A 15,726-nucleotide genomic window follows, 5' to 3' on the forward strand; every position below is an offset into this window, starting at 1 on the left:
CCTGATCAATTCAGGCCTTAACCATTGGAGCTATTAAAAATAATATTCTTCATTGACTCAAACATAAGTAAAGCATGCAGGAATGAAAATGTTTCTCAGCAAGGGTTTTCATTATATAGGTTCAATATTTTTAACTAAACATTTTTCCAAATCCAGTATTACAGCAGAACTTCAAAAAAACGTAAACCCCTCTAGTTTCTTTTATTTCCAGGACCTAAGTGGACCCGCGGGACTTAGAACAGAACATTGTACTCAAACACACATTCTGACTCAGAAGTCTCCCAACTTTGCAAATGTGTCTGATCATCGGCAACAAACAAAACATTGATGGATAAACAACATTACATCATTAACACTTCATGATTGACACTCTGGGAATTCAAAAGGTAAATATCCAGAATAGTCATTCTGATTGCTTATTTCAAACAAATCCTTCCCATCACATTTTAGATCCTCATGGACTCAATATATGCAGCAATGTATTTTGATCCCGCTTACTTAATTTCAGTACCTCTTCAAACATTTTTCCCAAACTTCACCCTTCTGTTACCAGTGTCGGCCTTAACACAATATGACACAACTCGTTGTGTACATTTTAAACACACACTTAAAATACTTTACTAATCAAAATGATACCTTGTGCATTCACTAAACACATTACAACCACTTTCTCATTCCACATTCATTTGGCCAATCCATTCACTCTCCATTTTTTTCATATTTTCCCTTAAAGTGGTGTTCCGGCCAAAATTACACTTTTTAAATAAAAATACCCCTATAATACACAAGCTTAATGTATTCTAGTAAAGTTAGTCTGTAAACTAAGGTCTGCTTTGTTAGTTTATAGCAGTAGGTTGTTGTTTTATAAACTTACAGCAGGCCGTGGCCATCTTAAAGTGGAGTTCCACCCACTTTTACAACTCTTCAGCATCCCTCACTAAACTGTGCACTGTAAACAAATTGGATATTTTTAAATTTTTTTCTCAGCACCTACTGTATATCTGCTGTATTCATTTTTCACTTCCTCCTCCCTGCCCGTGGCTAATCGCATCATTTCCTGTTTGCAATGCCTTCTGGGAAGGGGCGGCAACTTCCTCTGACACTGCCGTTGCTATGGAAATCTGACCTGAAACCTATTACACTGCTTGTGCTGCACTGAGCATGTGCGAGATCTGCAAGGATGAGATCCAGGAAGAAATACAGTCTGGCTTCAGATGCCCACACTTAAGATGGCCACAGCCTGCTGTAAGTTTATAAAATAACAAACTACTGTTATAAACTAACAAAGCAGACCTTAGTTTACAGACTAACTTTACTAGAATACATTAAGCTTGTGTATTATAGGGGTATCTTTATTTAAAAAGTATCATTTCAGCCGGAACACCACTTTAAGTGTGGGAATCTGAAGCCAGACTGTATTTCTTCCTGGATCTCATCCTTGCAGATCCCGCACATGCTCAGTGCAGCACAAGCGGTGTAATAGGTTTCAGGTCAGGTTTCCATAGCAACGGCAGTGTCAGAGGAAGTTGCCGCCCCTACCCAGAAGGCATTGCAAACAGGAAATGATGCGATGGGCCGCGGCCAGGGAGGAGGAAGTGAAAAATGAATACAGCAGATATACGGTAAGTGCTGAGAATTTTTTTTTTTAAATATCCAATTCGTTTACAGTGCACAGTTTAGTGAGGGATGCTGAGGAGTTGTAAAAGTGCGTGGAACTCCACTTTAAACACCTTTTAAAACTTTAATATTTTTCTCTAGTGCATAGGATTACACAACCCTAAATCACTTCCTCTTTTTTTACCAACCACAATTCATCTGGCATAGCGCCTGGAATACACAACTTCCCTTTATTTATTTTCGTAGCATGGACTCTTAATTATAATATTCGTAACCAAAAAAGACAAAATCAAACATTTTAAGATCCCCAATCAATGATAAAACAGCTTAAACACAATTAAAACCATTTGCACAAATATAGCACATTTGCTGTTATTAGAAAAAAACACCTTTTAACTTCAATAATGATCTTTAACTTCAAAAATAGGCAACTACAACTAAAACAGTCCTTAAAGTCAGACTCTAACTGAAATAATAAAAATACCCTATACAGAAATTGAAATGCTACTTTTAAAAATTTGTATCTGATCAGATTCCCCAAAAAAACATTTGGTACCAGCACATACGTGTAATTTATCAGTGACGTGTCACATTCCCCTTTTAATGTTCCCAATTTGCTATGCAGTGGGCTTAATATGTGCCCAACACATTTCATGAATAGACTGACGATAGTTGCAACATTTTAACAATAAACATGTATTTTTATGTATAACTTTTCTGAATCAAATCCTTCTTTAACATTCATTCTCCACCTCAGCAAGTGAACAGGGATTGGTCAGGGCTCACATACAAGCTGCCTGCCACTCCAGTTCCAGGCCCAGCCCCTCTTCTAGAACATTCTCCCTAGAAGCAGGGGAGGCGCCTCAGAACTGGAGCACAGGTGGTCACACCCACTGCTACTCTGACCACTCCCAGCCCCCAGATCAAAACAGACAGGCCTAACTTGCAGCAAAGGCCTGCCTAAATTTGGCTGTGCTGAAAACCCTAGTAAAAGTACTAGCACCTACCTATTGGTAGAGATTGCTACATAACACTACAACAATACATACAGAATAAGAACAGATACCGAGAATTACACCCGACATACAGGACAAGAGAAGTAGTACTGTGCAGAGTCCATACATACAGAATAAGAACAGATACCAAGAATTACACCCGACATACAGGACAAGAGAAGTAGTACTGTGCAGAGTCCATATATACAGAATAAGAACAGATACCGAGAATTACACCCGGCATACAGGACAAGAGAAGTAGTACTGTGCAGAGGGTGTGGCTGCTTGTGGAGCAGCTGAAGTCTGTGTGGTGCTGAGCTCCTCTGATGTCTGGTACAAGCCCAGGGTTGGGCTCCCCTTGGCAGGGATCTCTCTCAGGAGAGTCCCAGGCTTTCCGGCCTACACAAGGACTGTCAGGTGAAGCTGTGGTTGGTGGTGAAGCCGGAGGACAGAGCTCTGGGAATGGGAAGCATTCTGCAAAGACTGTAAGTAGACATGGAAATGTTTGTATGAAAAGTACCGATAATACTGATAAGAGGAAGTCTGATGATGTTATTCAGCAAAAGAGTTCTCAGTCCAGCCAGTCATTGCAGGCCCAGCAAGCCCAGCACATTGCAGCTCAGTCTGTTCAGAGACATGTTATTATCGCTCAGCACAGTCCAAACTCTGGAAGTGCAACTCAAAGAACCCCTCAGAGTGGGGCTCATTCAGTGCAGGAACATACTAATACCACCCAGTACAGTCCAAGTTCTGGAAGCGTGATCCAATCCAGTCAGCCATTACAACCACAGCAAGCTCAGCAGAGTGCAGCTCATAGAGCTCAGAGTGGAGCAGAGACATCGGTTTCTCCCAGTACTCCTCGCAAATACACCAGAACTTCCTTAGAACAGAAAACCATTAAAGAGAACTTACAACAGTGTGTAATGGTGGGCAGCGGCCAGGGACGTTCATTGCGCTCTAAGCTGCAGCAGAATAAAGAGGAGGGTGGTAATAATTTTCCACAATCTGCCCCAGTGAAACCATCTACACCCAGCAGAGACCCTCAGACCAGCACTGGTAATGGGAAGGTGGATCAGGATTTCAAGCGTCCTGCAGCCGCGAAGCAGAAAGTGTTAAAGTCTGAACCTGCGCTGCACCTGGCTGACAAGATTCCTTTCCTTGTAAAAAGAATGGAGTCCCTGAGAAAAGCCAAGACTAGAATCCAGAAGCAGATTGACTGTGTTTATAGACTTAAAGCTGCCAACCCCAAGAAAATAATTTTATATGACAGCAAACTGAACTCCCTGGGCATTGAACTGGCCGGTGTGTCAAAGGACATTGATACTGTTCTGGAAGAACTGGGACCAGTGGCGGAGGTGTACCACAATCGTGATCGATTTGAGGCGGGATTGAGTGGAAGGATTGAGTCTTCTACAGAGTCAGACTCTGGGGATTTGGTCCAACGCACGCAGCCACCACATGTGTCTCCTGAAGGGAAGACTGTGCAGCCTCTGGAGGACAGTGAGGTTGGAGTAGATCCTCCTGCTGGACTTCCAGCTCTGGAGGGTGGTGGGGACATCAGTATAACCCAGCAGATATTCACAGTACAGGAGACTCAGAGGAGTGACATGGTGGACTCCCAGCACATGGATTGTGAGAACAGTGCTGCTGCCACTAGTACTCCTGGTGGGAGCCATGCTGGGGTGACTGGTGTTCATGGTGGGAGCCATGCTGGGGTGACTGGTGTTCTTGGTGGGAGCCATGCTGGGGTGACTGGTGTTCATGGGGGGAGTAACACTGGGGTAACTAGTAATGATGCTGCTAGTAATGATGCTGCTAGTAATGATGATATGAGGTGCAGTGATGATGTCACTAATATTGATGTGAATAATCCTGATGTTATCAATGCTGGTATATCTGAATGGGGTCATCAGCAGTCTGAGGGCTCTGAGAATGTAGCGATGGAGGAGTCAGTTCAGAATAACCCTCAGGATTTCCCCCCTTTGGTGGATCCACCACCTGCTCCACAAGGGAATGCTGGTCCATCTGGTCATGTCCCTCCTCGGAATGCCTGGAGCCGTGGGGCCCCTTCTTTTTCCACCAGTAACAGTTATACTGGTCAGGCCTTTAAGAGAAGGAATGTGGTCAGATTGAAGCATAGGGGTTCCAGAGAGGAGCTCCCTGATAGGAGGTTTGTAGTAAGGGAGTTGCTGTGTCATCAGATGGGGTTTGCTCCTGCAGACATACTGGCAGTCATCAATCTCCCTGACAGACAAGGTTATGATGTCAGCTTTAAGCTCATGTCTGACTTAGACAGGTTCTGGGCCAGCTTCAGTGGTTTGCGGGACAAAGAGGGTTGGAGGAATTTCATCTTTATTCCCATCTCCAAACCTGACACAGCAAATGTTACCATCATGTTCTGGAATGAGTCTGTGCCCCCCCAGGATGTTGTCATCTGGCTTAGAAGACATTGTGAAATGGTTTCTGAGTTGACAAAAACTAAAGACAGTGATGGGATCTGGACGGGTGGTTGGAGGGTTCTTGTTAAGTTGAGGCAAAGTAACAATGTTACCCATCACCTACCAAACTCTTTTTTTATTGGGCGGGAGAGAGGAGTTTGCTTCTATGCAGGTCAGCCCAGGTTATGTTATAAATGTGGTAAATCTGGCCATGTGGCGAATGTTTGTACGATCCTGAAGTGTAATCTTTGTGGGGAGGTTGGCCACATCAGTTCTACCTGTGAGAAGGTTAAGTGCAATCTATGTGGTGGGCTTGGCCATTTCCATAGGGATTGCCCGGAGGCCTTCCATAATAAGGATGGGGAATCTGCAGACAATGAATTGTTGGCTGCAGCAGAACAACTAGAGGAGGAAGCTTTAATGAATGGGGCTGTATTGACTAGGGAGGAGGTGGTCCAGGAGGTCCAGGAGACTACTCCCGGGCGGACGGACAGTGTTCAGCAGGCTGAGGAGCAGCCGGCCCCACACTCCTCTTCTGTTCCAGTTCCTGTCTCTGTGAAGATCACTGGTCAGAAGAGGAGGAATAGGAAAAAAGATAAATCTACCCGTAAACCCGAAAGTGACTGGACATTAGTGCAGAAGCCAGCTAAAAAAGTGAAAGGGGCACCAGAAGTGGGTACGGCAGTTTCCACCAATAGGTATGAAGCGTTATCAGGTTCGGATGCTGACTCCTATTCTCTGGAGGCCCAGGAACTGGAGCAGGAATTTAAAAAGAGTGGGAAAGGAGTATGTGATTGGCTCAGAGGATGACCCGCCCACTAAAAGGCGTCCGCCCCCTGATCCTGGATCTGCAGAATCTGATATGGAAACTGGTAGTGGGCAGAGTGACTCCGATTCTGACTTATAATGGAATGTTGGAGAAGTATAGATTTATGGAAAGGAGTCTTATTGTCACATTTATTACTATTGATGCCCTTTAACTGCTAAGTTTTTGACCTAAACAACATGTCAGTAATTGTTGTATTTATGTTCTTTTCAGTCAGTTAGTTTGTTATTATGTATAAAAATCTCCATACATACAGCACTGATAGGTGACACTAAAAGGCAGCACTGGTGATGAGGCACTGATGGGCGCTGATCGGCACTGATAGGTGGTACTGATCTGCACTAATTTGCATTGGTAGGTGGCACAGATGAGGCAGCGCTGGATTTCCATGTTTGGGACCGATGTCCCTCTGATAGAAGCCAATGATCGGGGTTTTTTTCTGCTCATGCTGTCAGCGTGAGAAAAAAAATAGCAGATTACCGATTCTGTTTACATCACCTTATCAGCTGTCATTGGCTGACAGCTGGTCACGTGGTAAGGGGTTGGGATTGGCTCCTTACTCCGATCTGTGATCAGCCGAGTCTCGTAGACTCACTAATCACAGAGCACGCTGTGCATGCCACGCAGGGGGCGTGCAGGCAGCTCATGCATGGGAGGACATCTATAGACACCCTCCCATGCAATTAAGGCCCGCGATGTAGGTGTCTTTTGGCTATAGCGTGGGCGTGAAGGACTTAAAGATGGTTTTTACACCATCTTTGTGTTATCAGATGCTTCTAGACCCCAGATCTCTCTATAAGGAGTACCTGTCACCTGCCTATTGCTGTCACAAGGGATGTTTACATTCCCTATTAGGGATGGGCCGAAAACTCCTTGGTTCAGTTCGCACCAGAACTTGAGAACAGACAAAAAACTTGTGTGAACAACGTTAAAAAGTCTATGGGACACAAACGTGAAAAATCCAAAGTGCTCATTTTATAGGCTTATATGCAAGTTATTGCCATAAAAAGTGTTTGAGGACAAGTTTCAAAAACATCAGTTTTTTTCAGGAGCGGTGATTTTAATAATGCTTAAAGTGAAACAATAAGAATGAAAGATTCCTTTAAATATCGTGCCTGGGGGTGTCTATAGTATGCCTGTAAAGTAGAGCATCTTTCCCATGTTTCCCGTGTTTAGAACACTACCACAGCAAAATTACATTTCTAAAAGAAAAAATCTAATTTAAAACTGCTTGAGGCTGTAATGAATTGTCAGGTCTTGGCAATATAGATAAAAAAAAATTGAAAAAAACAGCATGGGTTCGCCCCCCCATTCCATTACCAGGCCATTTGGGTCTGGGATGAATATTAAGGGGAACCCCGCTCCAAAATTTTTTTAAAAAATGGCATGCTGGTCCCCCCTAAAATCCATACCAGACCCTTATCCGAGCATGCAACCTGGCATGCCACAGGAAAAGTCGGTACGAGAGAGTGCCCCCCCTCCTAAACCGTACCAGACCACATGTCCTCAACATGGGGAGGGTGTTTTGGGGTCCCTCATCCCTACAACCCTTGCCCGGTGGTTGTGGGGGTCTGTGGGCGGGGGACTCATGGGAAATCTGGAAACCCCTTTTAACAAGGGGACCCCCAGATCCTGGCCCCCCCTATTTGAATGGGTATTGGGTACATAGCACCCCAACTCATTCACCAAAATGAACACTTTTGGTTTTTCATGTTAGTGTCCCATACCCTTGTGATACCTACCTCACCATTACACTCACCTCCCATAGACTTTAACGGCGTTCCGCGGCTTTTGAATTTGCTGCGAATGCCGCATAATGTTCGCTGTTTGGCTCGAATATCGGACTCATCCCTAATTATATAGTGTGGGGCGTGGACTTAGTCCCCCTGAGCCATGATTGGCCAAAGGCACCTTGCCTTTGGCCAATTATGGCTCTCTCAGCAGAGCGCGCTGTGATTGGCCAAAGCATGCAGGTCAGGTGCATGCTTTGGCCAATCATCATACAGCAGTGCACTGCGATCTCACAGTGCATTATGGGGCGTTCCGCATCGCCCTAATTTTCCGCGAACACCCCATAATATTCGCTGTTCTATGAACGGATGAGCACCCAATCTTTGTGTCGAACGGAACATCGAGCTAACCTCTATTGCTTATGAAAGCAATAAAAGTGATAAATAAAGTAAAGAAATAGTGTAAAAAATAATGAAAAATAAATAAATATTACATTTTAAAAAAATGTAAAGCGCCCCTTGTCCTCCTGTACATGCGCACAAAGGCAAACGCATACGTTGGTCACACACGCATATATGAATGGTGTTTGCAGCTCACATTTGGGGTACTGCCATAAACAGTATAGCAAGAGCAATAATTCTAGTACAAGACCTCCTGTGCAGGGCAGGGACAAGGGGTGGGCAGAAGGGAAAGCTGCCCTGTGCACTGTGGTAACATGAGAGGCGGTTCTAAGAGAGAAAATATGGGGGGGGGGGGTGATAGAGATTGTGATTTGTGGGGATTTGTGGTGGGAGTAAAATTGGGGAAGAACTTTGAGCTAGAAGGGGGGATTTGAGGGGTTTGTACGAGAGGAGGTAATATGGAGGTTGGAGAGGGGAATTTGTGCTAGGAGAGGAATTTATTTTCTGGGCGGATTTGAGCTAGTAGGTATAATTAGAGGTATTTTTGCTAGGAGGGGAAATTTGGAGGGGGGGATTTGGAGTGGTGGGAGAGGATGTGTACTGGGAGGGGAGATTTGAGGGTTAGAGGATTTGTGCTAAGAAGAATAATTTTTTTGGGGAGTCAATTTATACAAGGGGGATTTGCAGAGAGAGAGGATTTGAGGTGGGGCGAAGAGTTTAGCTGGGAGGGGGGATGGGGGGCAAAGGTTTGTGCTAGGAGGAGGGATTTCAACAAGGGGGGTGGATTTTTCATAGGAGGAAGGGGCATTTATATTTAGGTGGTAAGCATGCAGATTAGTGCTCAATTTTTGTTTGGGGGGGAGGGGGTATTTTTTCTGACATAGAATGCATACATATTGGGGGGGGGGGCGCAGTTTGGTATGTTCTTCCTGGGATCTAGAGAAGCATTGCTCCAGTGTTATGCCCCGTACACACGGTCGGACATTGATCGGACATTCCGACAACAAAATCCTAGGATTTTTTCCGACGGATGTTGGCTCAAACTTGCCTTGCATTCACACGGTCACACAAAGTTGTCGGAAAATCCGATCATTCTGAACGCGGTGACGTAAAACACGTACGTCGGGACTATAAACGGGGCAGTAGCCAATAGCTTTCATCTCTTTATTTACTCTGAGCATGCGTGGCACTTTGTGCTTCGGATTTGTGTATACACGATCGGAAATTCCAAAAACGGATTTTGTTGTCGGAAAATTTTATAGCCTGCTCTCAAACTTTTTGTGTCAGAAAATCCGATGGAAAATGTGTGATGGAGCCCACACACGGTCGGAATTTCCGACAACAAGGTCCTATCACACATTTTCCGTCGGAAAATCCGACCGTGTGTACGGGGCATAACTCTAAGCCGGTAACCTGTAAAGGCTATTAAACCATTGCTTAGTTTGGCGTAGTTCCACAGGCATACGCAATTTTAAAGTGCATCGTGTTTGGTATCTATTTATCCGGCGTAACATCGTTTATATTTTATCAAAAATTGGGTATTATATTGTGCTTTTGCACATTAAAACTCATAAAACTGTATTGAAAACAAAAAACAAAAAAACAGCTGTGCAAATACCGTGTGACATAAAAATATGCAACATCCACCATTTTATTCTCTAGGGTCTCTGCTTAATAAATATATAATGTCTGGAGGTTCTAAGTATTTTTCTAGCAAAAAAAATGATTTTTAGATGTAGGAGAGAAGTGTCAGAATAGGCTAGGGAAGCAAGTGGATGCACATATGAAATGTAAGCCGATCTTTAGATCACCTCCTGTAGAATGTCCCTGCTGGAAAAGGTTGGCAATAAAAGGGCTTCTAGATCTCTAATCAGAGCTATCACACACTCATTCCAAAGACTATGCTACATGGGGGGGGGGGGGTGTTCTAAGTAAAAGTATACTATGCCTTCTTATTGCAGATTGTTAGGATGCATTATGTTAACTCAAAACCATCTGTTGCAACACCTAAAAGCCTCCACCACTGTGCATGCAGTTTTGGGGTGACCCCATTCACTTGAATCAGTCACATTCTGCAGGTAATACTGCACACCGAACACAATGGGGTGTAGGGGGGGGGTGTTATATTTGCCATTTTACAATGCCAAGCATCCCAGCCATGATATGCGTATACCCAGGGCCAGCGCCCGCACAAGGCAGCTTAGGCAGCCGCCTGAGGGTGCCAAAATAGGAAGGGGGTAAAATATGAATTCCCAGGAGCTGAGTCCAGTATCTGAAACCTTGGCTGCAGTGACCTATCGGACAGAGGTGCGCTAGTGTGGGCACCAGTGACACCTGCCCCGTAGCTTGTGCGGGGTGCTTTGGGTCCCACACCCTGCGTTGCAGCTCTATAAGGCAGCCGCATCTCTCCCACTCCCCACCAGCTTCCTCACACTGGCACACAGTGCAGATCGGACTGAAGCTGCCTTCTCCTCCTCCTCGGCTCTGCTGTTATCCTGTACACAGACAGGAGGACTAAAAGAGGAGGGACACAGCTCTGCATGTGCCGTGCTTTTCTGAGGTCTGTAGTGAATGCAATATACGTCATGAGACTTGCAGGGGAGGGGGACACATGGAAATGGGGGGGGTGCGGTGGAGGGGATGAGGTGCTAGGGGTGTCAGGTTTAATAGCTAGCACATAAATGTAGCACCCTCTTAGGTAGGTGCTAGAGAGTGTATAAAGTTTTTGTCTTTTCTGCTTAACAAAGAGGCAGAAAGGCAAATTTAGATACTGTCTGCTTAGCAGAGAGCAGTGATTGATGGTGAGGTCTGCTCAGTGTTCTCCGGGTGCGGCTCATGCTGTCTTGTTTCACACTGATCCAATAGAAGGCAAGAAGGCATATTAGACAGTGGGAGGAAACCTAGCAGATGAGCGCATGGATGCAGATACAGCCCTGGCCAAATAGAAGGGGATATGCCCCAAGGAATGCTGGGTGCCTGTATTTAAGTCTGAGGAGCACATGGGCTCAGTGTTCCAGTCCAGTCCACCTCTGGGTAGAGAGGTTCTGGTGGGGAGGAGGTGATTGCCTCTCCCCAGCAAAGGCGGCCACGAGGCCTCAGATGCCAGATCTGAGGGCCTGAAGCCTGAAAGCTGCAACCCAGGTTTCCTGTGCAAGCTGACTGTTGGAGGAAGTCTATGGATCCAGTCTTATGTCACTGGTGGGTTGTTGCTTGGAAGTTGGAAGGAAGCTACCAGCTGTCCCTGGACATTTTGTGAGTACCGACCCTGAAGGGATCCCTGAGACTGAGTGTGATGCTGAAATTCCCCCTCTGGTCCTAGAAGTCAGCATGCTGGGTGTGTGAGCTAAAGGAGACACTGGCTAGTGTTTTGAAGACTTACTGTATGCCCATTGACAGAGTCCACAGAGTCTCTTCTGCTACAGAGGGACTTATTCTTCCATACAAGTGGCAGTATGGTAAAAGCAGTGTGTCTGCTTCCACAATTCTACAGAGATATGCCGCGTCCTCACGAGCGGACTTTACAGCAGACTTTGCCCGGCGGACTTTTCGACAGACTTTATGACGGACTTTCCGAATGAACGGACTTGCCTACACACAATCCACCAAAGTCCGTCGAATTCGTACGTGATGACGTAAGACCGGACTAAAACATGGAAGTTCATAGCCAGTAGCCAATAGCTGCCCTAGCGTGGCTTTTTGTCCGTCGAACTAGCATACAGACGAGCGGACTTTTTGACCGGACTCGAGTTCGACAGATAGATTTAAAATATGTTTCAAATCTAAGTCCATCCAACTTTTGAGAAAACAAAGTCCGCTGGAGCCCACACATGATCGAATTGTCCGACGAAATCCGGTCTGCCGTAAAGTCCGCTCGTGTGTACGCGGCAATAGAGTTGTCCTCACTTGTAAATAATTCATTTGGAGTATCCTACTAATTCCCTTCTCCTATCCAAATAAAACAAATCCCCTAGAGTGGTCATTGGAGACAACGAGCGGAAGAGGGTGTGAACCCGGCTGAGTGAGAATACCGTGTAACTGGCGGCAGGATAAATCAGTGGGCAGTCGAGGTACAAGTATTCCAGCAGTTCCTGTGGGAGCAGTGCTACATACAGTATCCTCTTATCCCCCAAATCAAATAGATGCTGGCTGCTACAGAATGGATAATCATGGCATTAGGGACCCTGGCATTCTGCCAGAGATACGGGGTAATTGTCCCCAGGTGCCCACACTAGTGTCCCCTCTACCAGGCAACTTAGTGGAGCCAAGTGGCTCTGGGCTCCAGTTCCTTTGCAATTCACACCAAGAGTTATGCATGAAGTTGTACAAAATGCACAGGAAAAGGATGGCATGGTACGTCTGTACCATGCGATCTGGTACATGCAAACACACTGCGTTTGTGACCTGCATTTGGGGAGTTGTTAAGTTGACACCCACTGTAGATCGCAACTGCAATACATTGTGATTGTATGCATAGGATTTTGTTCTCAGGAAGGTCCCACCAAAACCAGGACAGTTGGAAAGTACAGATTCTTATTAGAAGGGAGGAGGATTTGTGTTGGGTGGGGGAGGGTCTGTCTCGGGAAGGGGAATTTGGGTAGGAGGATCTGTGATAGAACTGGGGAGAGGACTTGTGCTGAAGTGATGGGGCAAAAGGAATTAACCCAGGATGGGGAGGGGGGTTGTGCTGGAAGGGAGGAACTGGGGAGAGGATCTGCGGGGGGGATTTCAAGAGACATTGTTCACGCTGCACCCCATCACAAATATGGGTGCAATGTGAAGGAGGTACCAGCATGACTGTAGGCAGTGGGGGTGGAGGTTGCATCATGGTGGTGGGGTCAACAAAATGCACCTTTGCCCAAGTAGACAAGGGGGGTTTGGGGGAGGAGGTTTAAAAAGTGCTGCTCAATCGCCTATTTTTACTGCCTCCCCAACCACAAGTGTAAACTAAGCCTAAATCAAAAATAATAGATGTTATAATTTCAACAGGGGCGTAACTACCACCATAGCGACCCATGCGGGCGCTATGGGGCCTGCAGCCGAGTGGGACAAGGTGAGGATAAGAGCACCGCCGGCATAGTCTCCCAGCCAGGGGAAGAGAGAGGAAAGGAAGAGGCGAGCTGTCCGTATCAGCAGAGAGCTGAATTGCCCAATGTAAGAGCTTTCATTAGAACTTCCAGTGTTCCCGGGGCTCACATCACATAGCTCCACCTTTTGGCCCGGTGCCTTTGATAGACAGAACGCCGATCCAATGCGGGACATGTGACGTCATCAAAGGCGTCGGGCCAAGAGGTGGGGCTATGTGACGATGAGCCCCGGGAAGACAGGAAATTCAAATGAAAGCTATTACAGCGGGCAATCCCGCTCTCTGCTGATCCGGGTGGCTTGCCTCTTCCTCTGCATAGGTGGGGCTGTATGGGGCACAGGCAGACCAGGCTGTATTGGGCACAGGTCATGCTGTATGGGGCACAGGTCACGCTGCATTGGACACAGGTCACGCTGTATGTGGCACAGTTCACGCTGCATTGACACTAGGGCAGCTGTGGGGGGGGGGGGGCTGTTTGCAGGGGGGCCCCATACAACATTTTGCTATGGGGCCCTGCTATTTCTAGTTACGCCCCTGAATTTCAACACAAATAAAAAGCAAGTTTCTCATTCCTCAGTAAGAGGTAATAATTGCACAAGCACATTCCGCAACCAGGGGAGGGCTTATGTGTCTCTAACCCCTGCTCCTGACTCCTGGGGGGCAGTTTGGCATTTTTGCCCTATTCACTGGATGACATTGCCCTGCCATTGTGTGCACCGAAGGAGAGAGGCCTAAGTAGGATAGGTGCACTGCAGGGGAGGAAATAGTATACAATGGTACACTGCAGGGGAGGGAAGAGAGAAGGATACATGCACTTCAGGGAAGGGGAAAGAGAAGGATGGGGGCACTGCAGGAGAGGGGAGTGAGGATAGGTGCACTGCTGGGGAAGGGAGAGAAAAGGATGGAGGCACTGCAGGCGAGGGAAGAGAGAAGCATGGGGGCACTGCATGGGGAGGGGAGTGAGGATGGGTCCACTGCAGGAGAGGGGAGAGAGAAGGATGGAGGCACTGCAGGAGAGGGGAGAGATAAGGTTGGAGGCACTGCAGGAGAGGGGAGAGAGAAGGTTGGGAGCACTGCAGGAGGGGGGAGAAGGATGGAGGCACTGCAGGAGAGGGGAGAGAGAGAAGGATGGAGGCACTGCAGGAGAGGGGAGAGAGAAGGTTGGAGGCACTGCAGGAGAGGGGAGAGAGAAGGTTGGAAGCACTGCAGGAGGGGGGAGAAGGATGGAGGCACTGCAGGAGAGGGGAGAGAGAGAAGGATGGAGGCACTGCAGGAGAGGGGAGAGAGAAGGTTGGAGGCACTGCAGGAGAGGGGAGAGAGAAGGTTGGGAGCACTGCAGGAGGGGGGAGAAGGATGGAGGCACTGCAGGAGAGGGGAGAGAGAGAAGGATGGAGGCACTGCAGGAGAGGGGAGAGATAAGGTTGGAGGCCCTGCAGGAGGGGGGAGAAGGATGAAGGCACTGCAGGAGAGGGGGGAGAGAGAGGGATGGAGGCAATGCAGGAGAGGGGAGAAAGAAAGTTGAAGACACTGCAGGAGAGGGGAGAGAGAGGGTTGAAGGCACTGCAGAAGGGGAGAGAGAGGTGGATGGAGGCACTGCAGGAGGGGAGAGAAGGATGGAGGCACTGCAGGGGAGGGGGGAGAGAGAAGGATGGAGGCACTGCAGGAGAGGGGAGTGAGAAGGATGGAGGCACTGCCGGAGAGGGGAGAGATAAGGTTGGAAGCACTGCAGGAGGGAGGAGAAGGATGGAGGCACTGCAGGAGAAGGGAGAGAGAGAAGGATGGAGGCACTGCAGGAGAGGGGAGAGAGAAGGTTGGAGGCACTGCAGGAGAGGGGAGAGAGAAAGTTGGGAGCACTGCAGGAGGGGGGAGAAGGATGGAGGCACTGCAGGAGAGGGGAGAGAGAGAAGGATGGAGGCACTGCAGGAGAGGGGAGAGAGAAGGTTGGAGGCACTGCAGGAGAGGGGAGAGAGAAGTTTGAAGGCACTGCAGAAGGGGGGAGAGAGAGGTGGATGGAGGCACTGCAGGAGGGGGGAGAAGGATGGAGGCACTGCAGGGCAGGGGGGAGAGAGAAGGATGGAGGCACTGCAGGAGGGGAGAGAGAGGTGGATGGAGGCACTGCAGGAGGGGGGAGAAGGATAGACGCACTACAGGGCAGGGGGAGAGAGAAGGATGGATGCATTGCAGGAGAGGTGAGAGTGAAGGATGGAAGCACTGCAGGAGAGGGGAGAGAGAAGGATGGAGGCACTGCAGGAGAGGGGAGAGAGAAGGATGGAGGCACTGCAGGAGAGGGGAGAGAGAAGGATGGAGGCACTGCAGAAGGGGAGAAAGAGGTGGATGGAGGCACTGCAGAAGTTAAGAGAGAGGTGGATGGAGGCACTGCAGGAGAGAGAGAGAAGGGTGGAGGCACTGCAGGGGGTTGGAGAAGGATGGATGCACTGCAGGAGAGGGGGAGAAAGAAGGATGGAGGCATTGCAGGAGAGGGGAGAGAGAAGGTTGGAGGCAATGCAGGAGGGGGGAGAAGGATGAAGGCACTGCAGGAGAGGGGGGAGAAAGGAGGATGGAGGCACTGCAAGAGAGGGGAGAGAGATGGTTGGAGGCACTGCAGGAGGGGGGAGAAGCATGGAGGCACTTCAGG

General features: G+C 47.8%; 1 protein-coding gene across 1 annotated transcript in view; it reads left to right on the top strand.

Moving 5' to 3' along the window:
* The window catches only part of LOC141133839 (E3 ubiquitin/ISG15 ligase TRIM25-like), a 135,803-nt gene that overhangs the window by 12,020 nt on the left and 108,057 nt on the right, over positions 1–15,726 (top strand).

The sequence above is a fragment of the Aquarana catesbeiana genome, linkage group LG03, assembly GCF_042186555.1.
Source record: "Aquarana catesbeiana isolate 2022-GZ linkage group LG03, ASM4218655v1, whole genome shotgun sequence".
Lineage (NCBI taxonomy): Eukaryota > Metazoa > Chordata > Amphibia > Anura > Ranidae > Aquarana > Aquarana catesbeiana.